Source organism: Macaca thibetana, chromosome 10 (genome assembly GCF_024542745.1).
Source record: "Macaca thibetana thibetana isolate TM-01 chromosome 10, ASM2454274v1, whole genome shotgun sequence".
Lineage (NCBI taxonomy): Eukaryota > Metazoa > Chordata > Mammalia > Primates > Cercopithecidae > Macaca > Macaca thibetana.
In genome coordinates, this window is record NC_065587.1 from 76,259,385 (window position 1) to 76,284,717 (window position 25,333).

Below are 25,333 nucleotides of genomic sequence, written 5' to 3' on the forward strand. Positions count from 1 at the left end.
ATTAATTTGACTCGCTGAAACAAGAAAAGACAGGAATACTAGACAACTTTTATAATTTCAGCTCGCCACCTAGGTGAACGCGTACCATTTACTGGGATGTGAAGACAGTTGTTATTCAGAAAATAAATATGAAAGGTTCTATTTTAGACACGTCAATTTTGTACTATCTCTGATAAATTTAACAGAAGTTGACAAATAGTCATTTGTCTAAGAGCAAAAGGAGGTTTAAAAAAAAAAAGATAAGAAAAGAACACCAGATTGTCTGTATAAATCTAGAAGATGCAAGCATAGTGTTTCATACCATAACAGGGACTAACTAAAGCTAAAGACAACATAAAAATAGGAAAGTGGAGGAAACATTAAAGTAAAGAGAACATGAGAAACAGTGAGTGGAGGAAAACAGAGGGGTAGAAAAGGGAAAGAGGAGAAAATTAAAGAGAAAGAGAATTAACAAAGCCCAGGAGTAATTAATATACTTGGAGTTTGGCCAGCAGAGATGAAGTCAGTAAAGGAGCAAGAGAAAATGTGTCAAATGAATCAAAAAGAGAGAGGGCAATGGGCTCCAAAGACCAGTTGCCAGAACTGACCTTACATGGAGAAGTAGAAGAAGGTGAGGCATCAGCTTCTCTATTTTCACAGAAGTAAGAAGATAGGCCAGGTAGGGGTGTGTGTGTATGTGTGTGTAAGTTTTTGCCTGGCGGAGACTTGCAAATCACTTTGGGTGCATTCTCTTCTGATGGCTCCTGTACTCTCTATGAAATATGAGGATCAGTCATCTGCTGAGAGCATAGAAAGAGGTAGGGAGAAATTTAGTTTTAAGGAGGTTAGAGATTTTAAATAATCAATGAGTAGAATGGGGAAATATGGCCAAACAGAAAAATTTGAGAGTCTATGTGAGATAATCACAAGTATTTAGTAAATCTAATTTTCTCTGTCATGTGCTATTTTACTAACAGACATTATTTACAACGAAGAAGGGGTAGAAGTAAGATAATAAATAATGTTGGATTTCTGTCATTTTAGTGATGAATACTATGTAGGAAAAAATAGTGATTTAATTTATTGACAAGAGTTATATTAATTTATAAACTATATGCATAGAGAATTATATAATCCGTTTTGCTTATAAAATGAACAATTACAATCTGTAGAAATATTCATCAACGAAAGAATTACATATACTTAGATACACAATACAACCGATTGTTACACAATTACTTAAAATGCTGATCTTTTTATTTATTGACATGGAAAGATGCCCAAGATGTATTGTTATCTATGAAATGCAGGCTTCCGAAGTGCATGTGGAATATTATTTACTTTACTTTGATTTAAAAACAATGATTTTGTATCAAGTGTTGGAAGTATGTAGAGCATCTGCAAGTCTCATACATTGCCAATGAAAGTGTGAATTATTACAGTTATTTTGGAAAACTCTTTGACAGTGTGTATTAAAAACTTACCACATGTACACCCCTAGAAACCACCAATTTTACTCCCAAGTATATGCCCAATAGAAACATGTCCATAAGTTCCACCATAAGGCGTGCACTAGAATTTCATAGCGACAATATATCGAATAGCCCCAAACTTGAAGCAACCAAATAACAAAATGATTAAATGAAGTCTGGTCCTTTTTTTTTTTTTTTTTTTTTTTTTTTTTTTTTCCGTGACGGAGTCTCACTCTGCACCCAGGCTGGAGTGCAGTGGCGCGATCTCGGCTCACTGCAAGCTCTGCCTCCCGGGTTCACGCCATTCTCCTGCCTCAGCCTCCCGAGTAGCTGGAACTACAGGCGCCCGCCATTACGCTGGGCTAATTTTCGTATTTTTAATAGAGACGGGGTGTCACCGTGTTAGCCAGGATGGTCTCGATCTCCTGACCTCGTTAGCCACCTGCCTCGGCCTCCCAAAGTGCAGGGATTACACGCGTGAGCCACCGCGCCCGACCCCGAAGTCTGGTACATTTATATAATGTAAGTATATACATCAACAAGTATAAGCAAATTACATGACACATAACAATACGAGTATATCTTACAATCCTAATGTTACGTAAAATAGGCCAACATAAAAGAATATACAGTGTGTGATTCCTTTTATATCACATTCAGAATAGCTTGGGTGATGGATGCACTAAATCTCAGAAATCACCAGTAAAGAACTTATCCGTGTAACCAAAGACCACTTGTACCCCCAAAACTATTGAAATGTTTAAAACGTGTCAAGGAAATATACTGTTTGTGCACAGGGGTGGTGATGGGAGGGATTCTGGAGCTCTGAAGATGTTCTGCTTCTAGAATACTTATTTGGTCACTTTCTACATGTATGCTGTGCTTTAATTGTAATTACATAAAAATCATTCTCATTCATAGAAAAAGTATCTGGAGAGAAATATATCAATATGTTAATAATTATGTTATTTGTGTTATAAGTTTATTGGTGATTTATTTTTTCTACATTTTGTTTCATGTAAATTTTTAAATTGAAAATGCATTAATTTTTTATGCAGAAAAACAATGAAGCTGTTTGCTTTTCCAACAAGTGTTAACTATGGTTTCCAGAATAACTACACTAAAATTATGAGGTTCATATTTCATCTTCAGATAAAAAGACGTTACATCTTCAAACACTCGTGAAAAACTGAAAATGAAAATTAATATATATTCTTATTTTAGTGAGTTGTCAGCATTTGACCTTAAAAATTTAATTTTTTTACATATTTAAAAATTTAGCCTAATACTAAAACAAACTGTTCTACTGTTTCTGGCATTAACTCTTAAATAGGGCAGGGACCATCTATTAAAACTGGTAATCTCCTTCAATTTTTTACTGTGAACTCATTTTCTTAAACACCTACTTATATTTCACCACTAATGGAATTGGAGAGGATACTCCAAAAAATGCCCAATTATTGTTAATCCCCTCCTTTCCCATGCAAGTCGTATCAGTCTCGTTGAGCGTTTTTGTTCCCTTCACAGTGCAGTGGTCTATTTAACAAAATGCATACGGATAAGCTTTTTGCTGGAATAAAGCTCAAGAGGATGGAATTAAATTAGTTTGGGGTAATTATTTATAATTAGATATTTGTAATGGAAACTGAATAAATCCTTAGTTATTCTAACAACTTGCTTAAATGTGCTGCTCTGTTGACCACTCCCCACTTGCCTTCCCCATATGGAAATAAGAAAATTGCTTTCCAGCTTTCAAGGCAGTATTCCAGCTGCTCAGAAAATAACCCAAGGCACATTCAAAAAAAGTTTATAAAGTAAACATTATTTGCCACTCAGCTAAAGAACAGCTAAGTAAAAGCTGAAAATTTAGATTATGCAAATATGACTGTCCCTTAAACTTCCATGAGAAGGGTGAAAACTAAGCCTCAATGCTACAGTAAATGTGATTATCTGTTATCTATTTAGTTAGACACCTGGGTGTGAGTCTCTTGAAAAACCATCAGGTGTCAGTCCACAGTGCTGGGCAGAAAACCTATCCCTAGGTACTGACCCAGCTCCATGAGGGTACCTGGTGAACCACAGAGCTCTGTGAGCAATGTGGTGTTTAGCAGGATGTGCCAAGGGGACCACATCTGTTTTGAATCAAGGATGTCTTCACACCAAGGGGGTGAAGAGATAGCCAAAGACACAAGCAGCCAGCACTCCTATAAAATCACCAGGACTTCGATTTTTATCTTTTTCTCATCAAAACAGCAGAGAGGTTAACTTCTCCAATTGACAGATGCGTAAAAGGCTGGTGCAAGAAAATGCCTGACGTGCTTTATGTAGCTCCATAGCAGAAGAATGTTTTCATCCCTACCATGTGAAAAATTGAAGCTTAAATGACTTCCACATGGGGAATTTTGTGTTACTCCATGTGAGTCCCTGGCTTTTGTCTTCTACATGCCATTGCTCCTTAAATGCGATTTATTCATTTGGTTAAACTCTTTTTGTGAATTCCAGATAATAAGATTCCTCTTGATTCCAATACAATGAAACTTTTTATCAAATAGCTTTAAATTAGAAAGAAAAAAAAGTTTTATCAGAATAGATCAACCAGGGATTCAGATTTGACCTGAGATGTTCTGTGACTGAACTTGTTTAACTATCTTACACGGAAAAAGAGATATATGATGTATACACCATGACTTGATGGATGGTATAGCACAGATCATGCCATGATCCATGACGTAGCAATGTGTATCTTTGGGCCACAGTTAATTTGGTTTTGGGCTTAATACATAAAGTTTGTAATGCATCCACTATCTCTTAAGGAAAAATCAAACTGTAAATCATATCCTGATATGTCTCTAAATTATACCTAAAAATAATAGAAATTGGTGAGTTAAGTGAAGGAGGTATAAAACCATCATTCAAACATTAATTGAGTACTAATTACTATGATAAGAAACTTGCACATATGCTTTCTTCAGCTGCAAAGTAGATATCAACACCCTCTCTTGTCAGAGAAGGTTGCTAACCAATATACTTAAATTAATTTGTCCACAGTTATAGAGCAATAAATGATGGAAGAAGGTTAAAATCATGATCTCATTTCAAAGTCCACTTTTCTGGTCTTATGCCATATCTAGAGATACCTAGATCCTAAAATAATAATGCATGGCACTGTCTAAACATGCCCACAAAATCTTTGATACCCCTTCTGTTAAGAGGAGGGATCTCTGTTTCCTTCCCTTGAATCTGGTCCTAACTCAGTGATGCATTTGTAATCAATAAACCACAGTTGCCATAGTATTATATGGCTTCTGTGACTAGGCCAGAAACACCCTGTGGCTTCCACTGGATTATACAGTCTGCTCACTCTGAAAGAGGTCAGCCACCATGAAGAAAGTCTGACTGCTCTGAGATTACTGTGATGGAAAGGCTCTGGTGCTCCGGCTGACAGTCTGGCCAAGCCCCAAAGCCAATACCAGGCACCAACTATCAGTCAAGTTACTGTGCCATCTTGGAGGTTCGATTCATTTGAGCTTCAGGCAACTGATACCCTATGAGACAGCTCACTACAACCCCATGAGAGACCCCATGAAAGAGTAACCTAGCCAAGCCTTTCCTGAATTTCTTAATCATAAATGAGTGAGCAAAATAAAATGATTGCTGTTTTATTACTACTAAATATGGGGATAATTTTCATACAGCAAATTAATCAAAACACAAGACAAGATTCACTAAGCATTTAGGCAATGAGGCATCAGCAAGAGATATGGGGGACCTCTGAGTCTCTATCCACCTTCACTATTCAATAAGCAGAACTCAACTATGGCACAGAAGATATGCGAGCAAAGCCATTACATCAGACAAACATGGACACTTACTAGCTCCAATGTGGCCTAATGAAGGTAATATCCAGGGTTCTCTATAGAACCATAATATATATATATAATATTTATACATGTATATCTTATAAATCTCTTTATATATTTATATAATATGTATAATATCTATTTACATATAATATATACATGTATAAAGATATTTATTATAAGGAATTGGCTCACATGATTATGGAGGCTGGGACATATTAAGATCTTCAGTAAGCAGGCTGGAGACCTAGAATAGCCAATAGTGAAGTTCCAGTTCCAATCTGAGTTTGAAGGCCTGAGAATCAGGAGAGCCAACGATGTAAGTTCCAACCTGAAAGCTGACATTCTCAAGATCCAAGAAGAGCCAATGTTTTAGTTTGAGTCCAAGGAAAGGAAGAGACCTATGTTCCAGCTCAATCACCAAGCCGAAAGAGTTCTCTCTTAAGACTAAGTCAGCTTTTTGTTCTATTCAAGTCTTTGACTGATTAAATTAGGGAAACTCACATTGGGAAAGCCAATCTATATTACTCAGTCTTACAAATCAAATGTTATTTGCATCCAAAAGCATCTACATACATACACTGAGAATAATGATTGACCAAAATTTCTACACCCTGTGGCCCAAACACATAAAATTATCAATCACTAATTAAATTGACACATAAAATTAACCATCACTAAAATATTGGCCTATAATTTTGTTTTCTTGTAATATCTTTGCTGGTTTTGGTGTTGGGGTAATTAATACTGATGAAAAAATGTATTGGGTAATTTCCTCCTCTTCAATTATTGTATAAGTTTGAGAATGATTGGCATTAATTTTTCTTTAGATGTTTATAGAACATACATCCTGGGCTTTTGTTTGTGGAGAGTTTTTTGATTACTGAATCAACCTCTTTACTCATTATTGGTCTACCTATATTTTCTAATTCTTCATGATACAGTCTTGGTAGATTTTATGTTTACAAGTCAATATTCCTTATGAACAGAGATGGAAAAATCCTCAACAGAATATTAGCAAAGCAAATTCACCAGCACATTAAAAAAAGGTTATACATCATGATTAGGTGGATTTTATCTCTAAAATGAAAGAATGTTTGAATATAAGCAAATCAACAGATGTGATACAACATATTATAAGAATGGATGATAAAAAATAAATAATATCAATAGATGCAGAAAAATCATTTGACAAAACTCAACATCCTTTCAAGATAAAAACTCTCAACATATTAAATACAGGAATAATGTGGTTTATCATAACAAAGGCCATATATGACAAGTCCACTGATAACATTACAGTCAACAGTAAAAAGCTGAAAACTTTTCCTCTAAAATAAGGAACAAGACAATGGTGCCTAGTCACATCACTTCTATTCGACATAGTACTCGAAGTCCTAGCCAGAGCAATTATTCATCAAGAAAAAGAAATAAAAGGCACCCAAATCAGAGAGGAACAAATAAAACTGCCTTTGTTTACAGATGACGTGATCTTACATATATAAAACTCTGAATACTCCACCGAAAAACTGTTAAAACTAATAAATTTAGTAGTGTTGCAGGATACAAAAATCACTAAAGTTTTTATACAATAAACAAGCTATCTTGAAAAATTAAGAGAATTATTTTATTCACAGTATCATTTTAAAAATACTTAGGAGTACATTTAACTAAGGAAGTGAAAGTGATGTACACTGAAAACTGTGACACTGGTGTAAGAAATTGAAAATACACAATTAAATAAACAGATCTCATGTTCCTGGTTTGGAAGAATTAATATTATTAAAATGTGCATCCTACACAACACTATCTACAGATTCAGTGCAATCCGTAATGAAATTCTAAAGTGATTCTTCACTAAGTAGAAAGTAATTTATTTAACATTCATATGGGACCCAAAGACCCAGACTAGCCAAGGAAATTTTGAGAATGAAGAATAAAACTGGAGGCATCACACTACCTGATTTCAAAATAAACTACAAAGCTATAGTAATCAAAACGAAATCATACTGGCATAAAACCAGACATAGGGACCAATGGAAAAGAACAGAAAGCCTGGAAGTACATTCATGGATATAAAGTCAAATGAATTTGGCAAAGATAACAGATGTACACAATAGGAAAATGATAGTTTATTCAATATACAGTGTTGGAAAAACTATATACTTACATGGAGAACAATGAAATTGGACCTTATACAAAACCAACTCAAAATGAATTAAGTACATAACCATTAAGACTTGTAACTGTAAAACAACTAGAAAAAGACAGAGAAAAAGACTTCTTGACATTTGTATAGGTAATGAGTTTTAGCTATGACCCCCAAAGTACATGCATCAAAACCAAAAATAGACAACTGGAACTACATCAATCTATAAAAATTTTGCATATCAAAAAAACAATAAACAGAGTCAAAAGACACCCTATAGCATGGAAGAAAATATTAAATGGAACTGAATATACATTTCTCAAAAGAAAACATCCAAATGGGGCCAGGCGCAGTGGCTCATGCCTGTAATCCCAGCACTTTGGGAGGTCAAGGCAGGTGGATCACGAGGTCAGGAGATTGAGACCATCCTGGCTAACATGGTGAAACCCTGTCTCTACTAAAACTACAAAACATTAGCTGGGCCTGGTGGCAGGCACCTGTAGTTCCAGCTACTCGGGAGGCTGAGGCAGGAGAATGGCGTGAACCCAGGAGGCGGAACTTGCAGTGAGCCGAGATTCCACGCCACTGCACTCCAGCCTAGGTGACAGAAGAAGGCTCCATCTCAAAAAAAAAAGAAAAAGAAAAAAAAGAAAAGAAAAGAAAAGAAAAAGAAAATAAGAAAATGGCAAAGAGATATATGAAAAAATTTTCAACAACACAAATCATCAAAAAAATGTCAAAAAAAAAAAAAACCCCATGAGAAATTCTGCAGCACTATTCACAATAGCAAAAGTGTGGACTCAACCTAAGTGTCCATCAACAGATAAATGGATAAAGAAAATGCCGTATATAGATATAATGGAATGCTATTCACGTGACCAAAAAAAGAATAAAACCATGTCATTTGCAGCAATGTGGATGAAACTGGTGGTCATTATATTAAGTGAAATAGGCCAGGCACAGAAAGGCAGAAGCCACATGTTCTCACTCATACGTGGTGGGAGCTAAAAAACTTTATCTCATGGAGATAGGTAATAGATTGATAGGTACCAGAGGTTGGGAAGAGTATGTGGGTGGAGAGGAGAATAAAGATTGGTTAGTGGGTACAAAAATACAAGTTAGAAGAATTAGTCAATACCAGAGTATGACAGATAGCAACAATGTATTGTGTATTTTAAAGTAGCTAGAACAGAGGACTTGAAATACCACCAACATAAAGAAATAATAAATACTCCAAGTGATGGAAAACACAAACACCCTGACTTGATCACTCACACTGTATACATGTAACAAATATTCACATGTACTCTATAAATATGTAAAATATTTTGTATCAATAAGAAAATAATGGCTATAGTAAAAAAAGACAAAAGATAAGTGTTGACAAGAATGTTGAGAAAAGAAAACGCTGGTGTATTGTCAGTGGGAATTTCAATTGTTTAGCCATTATGTAAAAGAGCACGGAGGTTGCTCAAAAAATTAAAAATAGAACTACCATATGATCCAGCAATCCCACTTTTGGGTATATATCTAAAGAAAATAAAATCAGTGTCTCAAAGAGATATTTGCACTTCCATGTTCATTGCAATCTCACTCACAGGAGCCAAAATATAGAACCAACCTAAGTGTCCATCAGCAGATAAATGGATAAAGAAAATGCAGATAAAGAAAACATTGTATACGTACATATAATATGCATATAATATGTAATGTATAAGATGGAATATTATTCAACCTTTAAAAAGAAGGAAATTCTGTCGTTTATGACAACATGGATGAGCCTAGCGGACATTATGTTAAGTGAAATAAGCCCATACAGAAAGACTAATACTGAATAATCTCAGTATTTGTGAAATAGAGTTTAAAAAAGTGAAACTCATAGAAGCAGATAGTAGATTGGTGGTTGCCAGAGGTTGGAGAATGGAAGAAATGAGGAGGTGTCTGAAAAAAAGTAAAAAATTTCAGTTACACAAGGTGAGTAAATTCTGGAGACCTAATGTACAGCATCGTGACTACGATTTTCAGTACAATACGTGATAAATGTTCTTACCACAAAAAAATAAACAACCATGTGATATACTTTGCATATTTGTTCCCTCTAAATCTCATGTTGAAATTTGATCTGCAAGGTCAGATGGGGCCTGGTGGGTGGCATTGTTTGGGTCATGGAGGTGGATCCAACATGCATGACTTTGTGCCATCCTGAAGGTAACCTGCAGATCTAATTATTGAAAAAAGCCTGGCACCCCCCTCCTCTCCATATTGCTACCCTCTCTTACCATGTGACATGCTGACTTCCCTTACCTTCCGCCATGAGTAAAAGCTTCCTGAGGCCCTCGCCACAAACCAGGCAGATCCTATTCCACACTTTTTGTACAGTCTGCAAAACTATGAGCCAAATAAACCTCTTTTCTGTATAAATTACCCAGTTTCAGGTATTCCTGTATAGCAGAGCAACAGGAACTAATATACAATATGAGGTGATAAATATGTTAATTAGATTAGTTGTGATAATCATTTTACAATGCATACTAATATCAAAATGTCACATTCTATACCTTTAACATAGACAGTTTTTATTTGTTGATTATACCTCAATAAAGCTGGAAAAACATAAGTCCTTTCCTTCTCAAATGGGCACCTATATTCATCTCCTTAAACCTACCTATTATCCAAATAAAGACAATAACAAGGTTATAATTCCACCTGATACAATTCTGCATACAGCTAAAAACACACCAGCCTCTTTTTCAGAAGAGGAGGTAAAGTGCTTGAGTATTTACTTTTCTCTTTGATATCCCATAACTTACATTTGCATTACTATAATGCAAAACATTTTTAAATACTATGTATTTAATATTCAAATGCTATTTAAATAGTGATATAAAAGTGAATACATCTTATGTTACATAAGAGAATAAGAGAAAAAATATATATGTATAGACATACATGCATGTACATACATGCAACATATTGACAACAAGATAAGAGGGATATGCTCAACAATTACAGTCCTCCTTTCTGTAACTGGTCACACAGTCACAGCTGTTATTTATAACAGCCTTCCTCTACTAGCCACTCTGTACTTCCTTTGCCTTCAGAAAATACTTTGTCTGGTTCTTGATCTGGTAGAGTTACCCAAACTCCAGATGAAGGGTGCCCTGAAGGGCCTGGGACATTAATAATCCTGCCTTGATTTGAATGCTATAGTTTTCCATTGACCTTAATCATAAGTCATGGTAATACTAACAGGCATCCAAAGGAATCTAATATATTCCAGACATACTCTTCCATACCTCCATTGTGGAGTAGTCAGTTTCTCCTTGGTAGTCAGGATCAATCATCTCTGCCAGCAGAGTAACTCCCTTCTTTGCCTGTTGATTTAGAGGCAGCAGGAAACCAAAGTCCCTGGACAGGAGTCTTAACCTCCAGTTCAATGGAGTCACTGTTTTGTCTACTGGTGGAAATGTCTCCTCCCTTTGGAACTAAAACCTTTAGGCCAGCAGATCATAAGGTCATGAAAACAGGAAGCAAAAATTTTGCAAGTGGGTCATTAAGGGTCATAGTGAGTGATGCCATTCCCATTTCCAACCCTGGACTCATGAATACTGACTATGGGAGAAACCACACCATATATTGGATGCTGATTGAGACCAGATATATAGCCTTCTAGAGAACTTGCCCCAGCCCAGCAAGGCATTGTCATGTACCTAGAACTGTAACTGAGTCTTCAAAAGACCATTCTACAGATTTATTAATCCAGCTGCTTCAGGATGGTGGGGAACATGGTATAACCAGTGAATTCCATGAGTATGGGCCCACTGGCACATTTAATTTTCGGTGAAGTGAGTGTATTGATTAGAAGCAATGCTGTGTGGAATAAGACAGTGTATCAGTGAAAAAGACAGCTTGAAAATTCATAGACCGTAGTTTTGGCAGAAGTATTGCATGTAGGGAAGAGAAATTTGCATCGAGAGTAAGTGCCTATCCAAATAAACGCAAAACACTGCCCCTTCCATGATGGAAGCATTCTAATGTAATCAACTTGCCACCAGGTAGCCGGCTGATTACCCTGGGGAATAGTGCCATGTTGAAGACTCACTGTTGTTCTTTGCTACTGGCAAATTGAATACCCATTGGTGGCTGTAGCCAGGTCAGCCTTGGTAAATGGAAGTCGATTTTGCTGACCTCATGCATCATCTCCATTTCTGACACCATAACCACATTTTTATGAGCTCATTGGGTCATGAAAGAGTCTGGAGAAAGAAACTGTCTGGTATCCACACAATGGATCATTCTGTCAATTTAATTATTAAAATCATCATCTGATGATGTCCCCTTTTGAAGCATTCACATGGGGTACAAATACCTCCACGATTTTTCCCATTTAGATGTGTTTATCCAGAAAGCTCTTCCCCAAATTTTTTGTTATTAATTTATCAATCATGTTTTTTTCAATTTCCTGACCATCCAGTCAACCATAGGTCACAGACCATGCATGACTCAGTATATAGTCACATGTTAGACCATTTCTCCTTCCAGAAAAGTGAACAATCAGATGCAATTCTATGGTTCTACCCCCTTGGAGAAGTTCTCTTCACCTGTGTCATTCAGGAATGTCCTGGAAAGTGGCTGTAATGCTGCAACTGTCTACTTTCCGGTGTTTTCTGCATACAGTGCAGAAGCATATGTAAACCAGACCTGAGTTTTCTCCTCCTCTGTCGATTGATTGTAGGAAACTCCCATGAGGCAACAGACACAGGCTAAGCACCTGAGCTGTGACTCACCTATCAGGTCATGCCAAAGCTCCAAATAGCATTCCTATCTGCCACTGACATTTCAAGAACAATTGGATCTGCTGGATAATATGGCCCAAGTGGCAGAGCAGTTTGCAAAGCAGCTGGGACCTATAGTAGTTTGTGTAACAGTTGAGCCACACAAAAAAACTAGCAACATCTTGGGCCATTCAGTAAATATGCCAGAATAAAACACCCAAATAAGGAATGTGTTGCTCCCACAATCCAAAGAAGTTCACTAGGCATTATTCCCCTCCCCCCCTTTTTTTGGTTGTAATACAATCCTGATACAATCCTGATGCAACAACATATCCTTCACCTTAAAAGGGATCTCTTGAGATTCCGCATATCACTGGACCCTTAGAAATTTCATTGTGTTCAGTCCTGAACTTTTGTGGGATTTATTTCCCACCCTCTCACATGCAAATATCTTATCACTAAGTCTAGAATAGTTGCTACTTTTTGCTCACTAGGTCCAATCAGCATAATGTCACCAGTGTAATGGACCAGTGTGATATCTTTTGGAAGGAGAAGGTGATCAAGATCCTTGCAAACTAAATTATAACCTAGGGCTAGAGAGTTAATATACACCTAAGATAGGGCAGCGAAGGTGTATTTCTAGCCTTGACAGCCAACAGTAAACTGCCCCTGATAATCCTTTTTGACAGAAATGGAGAAAAAGGAATTTGTAAACTACATGTCAGGTACCAGGGGATGTATTATTTTGTTCACGTACTGAAACTACATTTGGTACAGCAGCTTGAGTTGTAGTCATCACCTGGTCAAACATGAGAATGATAACTCATTATCATTCTCCCAGATCCATCTGTCTTCTGCACAGACAAGTAGAATGGGAAGGTGGTGGGAATAACTACCCCTGCATCTTTCTGATCCTGATAGTGGCACTAATCTCTGCCATTCTTCCAGGTATGCTATTTTCCTAAGTAGAGGCCATCCTAGTGTTTTCCAATTGGTCTTTCTCATCCTAATAGCCCTCACTCCATAGGTAATGGAACCAAAGTGGGGATTAAGCCAACTACTGAGTAGATCTACTGCAATAATGCATTCCATAACTGAGGCAATAATCACAGAATGGGTTCAGAGATGCACTGAGCTCAATGAGAAATAGATCTAAGCTAAAACTCCACTGATCATCTGATTCCCATAACTCTGTATCTTGACTGGTGAATCACAATTTTGAGGTCTCTTGGGATTAGTGTTAGTTCGTAACCAGTATCTTGTAGTCATTGAAAGGTCTGGTTATTTCCTTTTTCCCAGTATATAATTACCATATTAAAGGCCATCGGTTACTTTGAGGAGGACTGGGAGAAGGAATAACAGTATCAATTTTGGCAGTGTACACAGATCTTTCCATAAGTGGACTTCGATTCCTCTTTATTCAAGAGATTCTGGGTCTGTAAACTGGCTCAAGCCTGGGAATTGATCGAGACGGGGCCATGTCTTTGTGTTTTCATGATTCAGGTTAGACTTTTGGTAACTTAACCTAGAAATTTTCTGCTTATACAGATCAAATAAAAATTTAGTATGCTTCCTACTTATTTCATTTCAAGGATCACCCATGGTAAATTAGCCAACACCAGAGGTCTGCGCAAGTCAGACTATTCTGATTGCTGCTTCATCTCTGCTGTCCTTCACAGTAACTACTTCTACCTTGACTTGGGCCGCTGAGTGCCACCACTTGACCCCTGGCACTCCAGGATCCAATTATTCACATTGTATTTAGGTCTTTCAATTTACTGACAACAGTTCCCATTGCAGAGTCTGGCCTATAGAGAAGAACAGTCACAGAGCACTTAAATGATGTTAGGTTTTCCATTACAAATTTATTTCTCACAGTATTGGTGAAAGGTATGTCTTCGGTATCTTCCCAGTGTGAGCGAGTTGATTTTAAATGACAAACTCACTGTGACATTCTAATCTCCCTAGACCTTTGAATCCCCTCCACAGTAAACCCAGGCAGGTCTGGCATTACTGTCAGCCACCTCTTGTAGAGCCACATCCATAAATTTTGTCTGATGCAACTTTATGTTTCTTCTACTATTATCCCATACATTTAGTATCTATTCCTACCCATGTTCCCCAGATTTCTTTCTACATATTTAGAAAACCAAGTGGATATTTTGAGTGTAGTATACCTTCTTGTATGTAACACATTGTACCTGCCTTTAGAGACCTACCAGACCTTAAGTCTGGTATAGATACAGAAACAAAGACAGTGGGTTCTTTAACTTTTCTTTTTATATTAATTATTGTATTTTTTTCCAAAATGCATTCTTAAGCTAAAAGTGTGGGTTCTTAGGAGACCAGCATGGACTTACTTTTATGGCAACTTTTTTAGGGGATGTCATTGTTGTTTTCTCAGGCAATCATAGTTAATCACCTTAGATGAGAGTGCAGAAGCCACATTCCCAGTGGTGAGGAAGAGGTCTCTTCTGCCGGCAAGAAAAATTTAGGGGCTCAATATTTCCAATTTCATGAGGATCCTCCCACATAGCCCCATTTCAACTTTCCTTCCCTATCCATGTCATTCTTTCCCAATCAGTGCCCTCACTTCAACAGTGCACAACCTATAAGTCTGGGTCTATTTACACTGTAATTCAAGATGAAGGCCTGATTTTAGTTTTCAGCATCTCAACCCTACAGCTGTAGGAGACAAAGGTCTCCCTTGGGACAGATATAAAAGCTGTCAAATCATTTATGTAGCATTTAAGCTTGAAACTCAAATTCCTAACTAATTATTTATTTTCCCCCTTTTTCCAGCAACATTATTAGGAGAATCATGTCAACCTACTATTCACTACTTTGCCAAGAATATTCAAAAGCATCATAGGCACAATTACCCAAGTCCCTGATCCTTATAAATGGTTGGTTAGGAGTACCCAATGGTGATATTTTGTTTATCCCTTTTGCCATTTCAGGCCATGGACTATGTGTGTTCTCTTAACTCCTAGAAATAGTGTTACTAGTGCCTTTAAACCTAATCAGATAAGAGAGCCAATTCCAGGAATTCCAGAACCAATTCAGAAAACTCATGCCTAAAATTCTGTTCCTGTAGAGTCATTCTAGGTACCAAAATCTGGATTAGGCTCTTCCAGGGAAATAAAATAAAAGGAGATTATGCAGATTATATATATATGTATGTGTAAGTGTGTGTGCATAATATACATATATACACACACACACACATATATATTCCTAAATATATATACATATACATTTAGGAGTTACATGATTGTGAAGGCTGAGAAGTCTCAAGAACTCAGTCAGCAAGCTGTTGACCTGGGAAAGCCAAAAGTATCATTTCAGCCCACATCCACAGACCTGAGAACCAGGAGAGCCAATGGTGTCAGTTCTCATCTCAATCTACAGGCCTCAAAACCAGGAGATATGATGGTGTAAGTTCCAGCTCAAAAGCCTGCAGGCTTGAAACCCAGGAGTAGTTGATGTTACAATTTGAGTCAGAAGACAGGGAAATAAACAAACAAACAACAACAACAACAAAACTATTGTCCCAGCTCAATCAGTCAGGCAAGGGGAGTGCCTACTTATTTATGGTCAGGTCAGACTTTTTGCTCTATTCCAGCCTTCAACTGTGTGGATACAGGCTATTTACATTAGGAGGTCAATCACATTACTCAGTCTACTGATTAAAATGTTAGTCTTATCCAAAAACACCTAGAAACACACTGAGAAAAAATACTTGACCAAATATCTGGGCACACAATGGCCCAGTCAAGTTGACACACAAAATTAATTGTCATAAATACCCACCTCAAGAGTTTACACAAATATTAAATGAGATAATAGATATAAGTACCTAGTTAAGCCCAAGTGTAAAGTATACTTTCAACAAATGTTAGTCATCGTCAGAATTAGTTATTACTATTAAGTTCATGGTAGAAAATGTGTTAAGTATTGGTCCAAGAATTGCAAAGTTAAGAGTAGAACTGGGGCCACTACTCTACCAGATTCTGGAAAACCAAGGCTAAGAATAATTTATTTAAAGATTATGCTGATATTAGATTTTTCTAATCTAGGCTTACACTTATCATTGATCCCTCTGGAATCTTTATCTCCTAGTTTTGTGGGTTAAAGCCAAATCTTAACTGCCTTACTACTTCTTAGCACAGGCACTCTAATAGAGCAAAGGAAGTATTGGAGAGAGGTACAGATTTAAGTGAAAGTTCATACCAAATTTTTAAACTTGAATCGTATGATTTGATTTAGTCTCTTAATATATAATAGTTAATATAAACTTTCTTTTGCTTCTTCCTAGAAAGAGTGACACTATGGGTTTGATAGTAAAATATATATACTAATGGATAGATTTTCAAGCATGTCTAGTTTCCCAGTGATAACACTGATTAGGACCATGCACATAGACATTCTTGATTACAGCTCTTAGAGCCATCGTGTTAAAGCTTTGCCTCCAGCATTCACGCACACAGGCTGCTCTACATTGCCACAGCTTTGCATCCATGATTATTATTTTTCAATTTTAAATTACACATTGAAGCCATGTTTACAAGTGCACATGTCATAAATGTACAGATTATTAAATTGTTACAAAGTATATAGTCTTATAAGCAACAGCCAGATTCAATAAATACAAGATTTTAATCATTAGTTTCCTGCTGCTGTAAGAATACAGACTCTTAACCCCTGGAATTAAAGCAAACTGCCATTCTATAATTAACAACGTAGCATCTATGGTTAGAATCAGGATTCAACTCTCAGCTCCACCACTGGGTCATCTCTCTCTGCCTAACTTTTCTCATTTGTAAAATAAGCATAATAATATACCTATCTCATAGGTATATTAAATGAGTTAATACATGCAAAGAGTTCAGAAATGCCTGGCTCATAAGAAGCTCTCAATAAATGTAAGTCATATTTATTGCATAGTTCATTTCCCCTCATACTACTTGTTACCAGATGGTGCCTGAAATGACATGAAGTGCTTGCTGAATGAATAGGAAGGAAAAATAGGAGTCCTTTACCTAACAGAATATAAAGTTTCAATGAAATTACACCATGCAGAGAAAGCAATTTGTCCTGTTTATATGGAAGACAAACAAGGAACTGGACTTTGGCTTTGAGCTGTGTGAATGGGAGATGGCATTGCTTCCGTGACCCACATTCACATTCAATAACAAGACCAGAGAGAAACAGCTTTTAGGAGCCCAACAGGAATAGTCACCTAAGAGTTGCTATTTGACTAAACAGCCACTCCATTCTTTTCTTCTACACAGCCGTTCCTTGCACCTTTCAACTGTTTGGCAATATGACTCTCCTGAGATTGAGAAACAGTGTGTCAGGTTCCATTCATCCTTAACATAACAGAGGAGTGGTAGCTACAGTATACCAGAAAGGGCGCTTTCATTGATCTGCAGCACTCTGTTTCCGTCACAGGGAAGAATCTTCTCGCAACCAGAGCGCTAGAGAACTGAACGGCCAAGTAAAATATTGGGCAACGTCGAGTCACCCACACGCCCACATGGAGTCCCAATTTAGCAAAAGAGTAAAGTTCATGAGCAAGACCATCACTAATAATTTGCCATAAAGAGTACCAGTTTTTCTGTTTTATTTGTGGAGTGTTGCAAAATGCTTGCTGCTAATCCTCCCATTGATTTAAGTATATCTGAACCACTTTTTTTTTTTTTTTCTATTTCCAACTAAAGAAATCTGTAATTTATTGAGCGATTTTTAGCTACAAACTTTCCCTTTTGAATTCTCTGGAATTAGAAATCTAATAGGCAAGAGGAACTAAACAAGGATCATGTAAATTAGGAAGTGTATGCAAAAGATTATTTGCTGATGTATTGATATTGTGGAGGTACTGCACCCAGCTAGAAGTCTTGCTGCAGTCTGTGGCTGTTATTTAAAAGTTATTCAAGAATTACTCTTTTCATATATAAATTACATGGGTGAATATTTTAAAAGTTCTGTGATTTCCTCATTTGCATGCTTCGTTAAGCCACCAAGCTATTTCAGAAGCAAGCAAGCAAACAAAACACTCAATAGCCCAGTTATTTAGGTGTTTTTTTTTTTTTTTTTTTTTTTTTTACTAAACAGGTGTTTCATTCCATGAGACTGTAACACTGAAATTGTGATATATATTACATCATTGTTTAGCACTGAATACTGGCCAGAGGGCATTGCAGACATTCATATAGTTCTTGGTGTACATGTGATACAAGTTACCCATCATGTCACTAGAGAATTGAAATGCAAAGGAAGAGAATAAGAAAAATCTTATAATTTAGTTGAAATACCCTTGAATTTTCACTATTGTTAGGGTTATTTTTTCTAGCATATTCATCTGAAGCTTCTCCTAGAAGCTTAGATTAGACATTGTCATATTTTGTTTACATTTATTGAAATCAGATCACTTGTCACGTTTAGGTACTCCTCAAGCCTCTCAATGGCAAACTACCTCATTTTCTGGCAGAATACAGAGCATGAGAGTTGAAGCAACAGACTTTACATAAAGTACACTCTGTACTTCCTCCCCAGGGTAAGAATAGTTTCCATCCCAGACACACTCCAAAACCTTCCATGATTTTGATGACAGTAGCAGTAAAATATTACTTCACATGTACCAAAATGGGCAACAATAAATCTCAAGTTTCTTTTCACAGCTTTGACAATCTTAACTTACCAATTGAGAAATTTACTTAGGGAGAGTGTAGCAGAACTAGGAAAATACACTTGAATTTGCTTTTATTTTGCCAAACGAGTCCACTGTTGCAAGTGCCATTGCGTCAAGTGGGACAGTATGTGAAATAAAGAGTGTTAACAATAGGACACTCTTGAATTTTATATAGGTATATGATAAATTATATATCTAAAGCAAAGGATACATATGGGCACACATATGTATATATACATATATGTGTATATATATGTGTGTCTCTAATATATATATGTGTGATATGTAAGCTTATAGGAAATGAAGTAGGTTTGGAGTTATAGGCACACTTTTTCACCCTCACTTGCATATATGACAACATAAGTGTCTAAAAAGAAAAAAAATTAAACAATAAATTGATATAGAGATTTTCATAATAAGAGAGATCATAATATAGATGGAAAAAAAGAAGGCCAAATATGTGTCAGACTTATTCATTTATATTTCTTTTATTTGATTCTTAGAACAAACTTCAGTTTAAAAGACAGAAACCAATGTTGGCATCAGTTAAGTAATAAATAAGATTTACAGTCTCACTTACAACGAGTAAATGGAAATGCAAGTTTGAAATATACGTTTATAGACTTTGGTTCCAGAGTCTGAACTGGGAAAAGAGTGGAAGGAGTAAGCATTGATATGATGAGCATGGCAGTGTGAGGTCAGGCTAACTATATCTGCAAAGAGAGGTACACTCAGAAGGACCAATAGCTGGCCTTGTTCTAGCAGTAGGAAATCTATGCTAGGATTTCAATCAGGGAGATGGTGAGTAGGAAGTGTCTTGTTAACTTCTTTTTTTTTTTTTCTTTTCTTTTAAATTTTTTTAAAATTTGAGACAGGGTCTCACCGTGATGCCCAGGCTGAAGTGTAGTGGCGTGATCATGGTTCATTGCAGCCTTGACTTCCCCAGGCTCAGATGATCCTCCCACCTCAACCTCCCAAGTAGCTGGGACTATAGGCGCATGCAACTTTTTATTGCATTTTTTTGTAGAGACTGGGTTTTGCTATGTTGCCCAGACTGGTTTCCAACTCCTGGGCTCAAGCAATCCATCCACCTCAGCCTCCCAAAGTGTTGGGATTACAGGCGTAAGCCACCGCTTGTTAATTTCTGTAGCTCCTATCAATACAAAATGATTAAAATGATTCTTTTACCTCCAATTTCATGCAATTACAAATTTCATGCATTTATAAATTTCTGATTTCTCCCTAAGCTTACATTACCTCCTTTACCATCATCCAGACCAGTTGGAATGAAAAATCAGGGCGAATCTCAGGGTTCTGTATATTAGTAATCTCTCTTGGTTTGAAGTGAAGGCTAGATTGAAGTGGTCATGGGTCCCATACCTCAAAGAACTTAACATGGTGAGCTTAAGAATAGGTGAGGGGAAAAGCTCTCCTTTCCAAATGGTCCACGATCTAAAACAGCTTGAGAACCACTACCTCAGGTAAAGCTTTAACTATAAAGCAGAGCAGCCACACAGTAACATATTTCCCCTTGATGCTCTTTTCAGAATTCTTTTGTTTTGTTTAACACAAAAGCCCTTTGTAATTGAAGTTAATGTTTTACGGCCTCATTTTGACCACTATGTTGTCAGTAATTATTAATAGTAATCTATTTTGTGTTCAAAAACTTGGAAAGGAAAAACGAATCTTCCAGCTGCACCGCAGGATATCACATTGGTCACATCTTAGAAGACAGACTTTTGTAAAAGTGTTCCCTGAGACCTCTGCCCCATCTCAACCAACTTCATTCACATGAAATAATCTGTTAATTGCAATTTAACAATTTTTTTAAAAAGAAAACATTGAATTTTTCAATAAGGATGTACTCTGTAACTTTTATATGCCAAGCACTATTCTAGATTTTGATAGTGTTAATGGGATCTAAAATTCTTCAGAAGAAATAAGATATATGAACAGAAAAACCTCAAAACAAAGTGCTAAAGAAAAGATTTTTTTAGTATTAATATGTATTGAGCTCCTACTATGTTCTAGGCGCTATTCTGGAGATACAGCAATAAGCAACCAACAAAGTCTCCCCTCTTCTTGAAGTTTATATTATAATGGGAGTGGGAGAAAGACTAAATAAATGGATAAAATACAAATATAATGTCACGTAGTGCTCTCAGCTTTGATGACATATAAATCAGGGCAAGTAGATAAAGAAAGACAGGAGGGGCTCAGTTACATGGAAGTCCTCACCACTAGAGTGAAAGCTGAATAGAATTTTAAATAAATTATTATAGGCAAACAAATACAGAAATTTTAAACTTGTCCTGGGAGGCATATCATAGGTTTCATTGAGAGGAGACATTTAATCACACTATCAAGCAAAAAGTAGAAGTTGAGCCAATAGAAAATGAACAGGCCAAAATTTTATACGGTAAAAAGACCTACTTTCCTTAATCCAAAGATGCATCAAATATAGTTTTACAAAAAAGCTTTAGGGAATCACAGCTTAGTTTTGATAGGAAGAGATGAGAGTTTGGTCAGCACAAAATGTCAGGGATTTTTCATCAAAGAAGCTGATGTCACAAAATATGAAATGCTGACTAGGTGGAATTTTGCCATGGGTTTGCTACTTCTTTCTAGCTACAGCTAAGACCTCAGGACAATGTCTTCTCCAGAATTTATTTCTATGGAAATGGGGAAGTCTCAACTGCTTATAAAGACTGCAACTGCACTATTTAAGAATTTGAAATTAGGACTCTTCAATGTGTAGAGTGCACTGTCCATCTCAACACTGCCTCAGGTTCTTATTAAAATGCAATTTTGGGGGCCTTACCTCAGATCAATTAATCAGAATTTATCAGGGGGTCCGGGAAATTTTAATTTTCAGCAGACTTGAGTATTAGGGGGAACTAACTTTGAAAAGAAGAAAAGATATCTTTCCAGGCAGAAGGAAGATCAGAAACAGAGGTAATAAGGTTGTTATATTCTGAGGAACAGAAAGATCTGTTTAGCCAAAATATAGTTCTCAAAAGAGTGAGTGATGGAAAATGAGGTCAAGATATAGGTAGTCCAAACCAAGTAGTGTCTTCTAGCTCATGGCATGGAAACCCTTCCCCAACTTGAAGGGTTACTGGGGAGTCATTGGCAGATGTTAAATATAAGATGATCATATTCAAAAATAAAAATACCAGTGGAGTCTGCAAAGGGGAAGTAAAAGCTACCAAAGAAATTTTACATCTTCATCAATTCTTTTTTTAGTTCTTGTGTTTTTGGAGGATAAAGATAAACATTGCATTCAGGGCCTTATTTTGACTGAAACAAACAAGTTTATTTTTAGTGACATCTTTTTATTATGGTATACGCCACTGAAAAGATAGAAAACTGCAGCTAGAAAGAGAAAATATCTTGGGCCCTATTACTAGTATTAGTTGATCTTGTATCAAGATCACCCTAGAGTACATGCAATTTGATGTTCCACAGCTGTGGCTTTATGCATGTGAAGGTATGCGGGCTCTGAAAGAGGCCTCAGTATACCTTGTAAAATAAGAGAGAGGTAATGTTCTAAGCAGGTCTTTATTTTGGATGATATCTGATCCTACTTCTCAACTTTATCATTAATTTTTCCAGGATATTATCTAAATAAATAATTTTATATAAGAAATGCACAGAATAATTTCATAGGGAATATCACTGCTCACTGCTTGCTTTGTATATTCTTACTGCAGAATAGGTTGAATTCTCAGCAGGAACAAAATAGCTTCACAATGGAAGTAGATGGAAAGGGTCTAGTGTAGGATTCAGAGAATGGAATCTTTTTTATAGCTTGAAAAAAATAATGTTTCAACCTATAGATAGTGCTTGACAACATCAGTTTGGTTTTTCTAAATAAAATAATTGTTACACTAGTAATTCTTAACAAGGGAAAACTTGTTCCTGTTTCCTCATCCCAAGGGAATATTTATCAGTGTCTACAGACATTTTTTATTATCACGACTGAGGGGGAACTCCTAGTATTAGTGGGTGGAGGCCAATGGTGTTGCTAAACATCCTGTCCCCCATCCACATATATGACAAATCATTATCCAACTTCAAATGTCAAGAGTTCCCAGACTGAGAAACCCTAGACTAGAAATTTAGGTATGGTAGAAATGCTTACCTTACGAATAATAAAACAGACCCTGGACTACTCATGTGTAATATTCATGTGTTTGCTGAAAAGAGAAATGAAGGGAATGGCCACAGGAAAAGATATAGATACATCTGGTCATATAAAACTATGTCCCACTAAGTGAAGTCCTCAGAGGCTGTAGGAGTATATTAATTTATAAAACCTATTCTAGACCATTGCAATTCCTAAATAAACAGCAGGAGAGAGTAATAGACTGGGAATCAGAACTACCAACTCATCTTTCCACTCCAACCCTAGCTAACTATAATTTTTGAACAAAATACAACTTCCTTGAGTTTCTATTTTCTCCTCTGCAGGCTAGAAAGAGTAGGATAATTGACTGTAATATCTTTTCTCATCCTTATGACTCTGTGATGTCATGTTTTTCACTGTGTCAATCTAGCTAAATAAGAACTTTACTTTCCATAATGTTGTGCCCTAGATGGTTACAAATTGGGATTGGCCATAAGAAAAATTTACACAGATTTGGAAGGTCTTTGTAGGGCAATGGAAATTCACCTTGCTAGTATGAGTCAGTAGCTTCTTCAGTCCATGCTGAGTCTCTCCTATTGAGGTCTCTTGAGTTCTGAGTCAGGAACTCAACTGTGAGACAAATGGTGCCAGCTGCTGCACTGACAAGGTTGGAGGTACTGGTAGACATGTGCTCCCAGTTTGTCCCTGTGGATTCTGGGTTGTCCTATTATTTGAACAAATGTCTGCTTTGTGTCCGTATTCTCTGGGTCCAATTTGTATTCATTCTTTCCTACTTCATGCCCAGGTTACTTTCCACTAGCCCTAACCTAGTGCAACTTTGTGCCCACCACCAGATACATAGGCAATAGCCTTTCTTAGACATTTTTGCCAGATTCTATAATTGTGTGAGATATTATGCTTATAATAAATTGTAGGAGCTCAGTCAGATTGGTGGGAGAAGCTACTGAGATAGGTGCAGACCTCCTGAAAGGTCAGAAGGCTGTGTATAGCTCTGGGGGAGAATAAGCAGAAGGCAGCTGTTCTCTTACCCTGAGGCAGAGGGCAAGGAGTAGATACAAGGAAGTGTAGTGGAATTTAGTGTAAATAGGCTTGTTTACCTATGTTAACCAGAAATTTTGATCCCAGAAAGGGGGAACAATAATGTTAATTACCCACAGATTGTGTTGGCTCTAGGCTTTCGGCATTATGTCTGTGCTAAATAAAAGCAAGCAGCTCCAGCTTATTGAGGCTGCTCACTCTTCAGCAGTCCCCTAGCTGCTCTTTCACTGCAGACCTGTGTCTGGGTACTCCTTTCATCCATTGCTTGGCCAGGGTCTGTGGGATGGACCCAGCAATAAATCCTTTAATCTCTATCTCTCATAAGGGTTCTCCTTCCCTTGTTCTTCTGATAAATATGGAATGTATCAATGCTAATGACTGAGTGGAGAAATGGAGTTTAAACCCTACTGGAGATTATAAAGAAACTGAAAAATGAAAATCACAAAGTAGATATACTTTCAGCCAGGCGCGGTGGCTCACGCCTGTAATCCCAACACTTTGGGAGGCTGAGGCAGTGGATCACGAGCTCAGGAGTTTGAGACCAACATGACCAACATGGTGAAACCCTGTCTCTACTAAAAATACAAAAATTAATGGTGTGTGGTGGCACGTGCCTATAATCCCAGCTACTCAAGAGGCTGAGGGAAGAGAATCACTTGGACCTGGGAGGCAGAGGTTGCAGTGAGCCAAGATCGTGCCATTGCACTCCAGCCTAGGTGACAGAGCGAGACTATCTCTTAAAAAAAAAATAGATATACATTTAATTTCTACTTTTTAATTTGTTTCTTCACTTTGTGATTTTCATTTTTCTTGACAGAATCTGCAGTGTTTTCCATATGTCTCTAATAACTACCTGGCAATAGTAATTCATTTTTCTAAGCATAATGTATCTATGCAGACCCTCAAGAAATGTATACTTTAGGAAAATTCATACTACAATTTAAGAAATAAATTAAGCTAGAATACTGTACTCCAAAAAGTGTTCCACTGATCAATAATACTAGCTTCATTTTCTAAAATGTACCATCTAATAATAATTTTAGGAAGTATTTTATACTTTAGCCTATTTTGAAAATAAATTATATATTAAGAATATTTTGCAAAAAATCTTGATGTTAAGCAACATGTTTAATTACATTTAATCCAGTGTTTCCCAACTTAATTAAACATCAACTTTCATTCCCTCCTAGATAGATGTGTTAAAATTTTTAAAAAG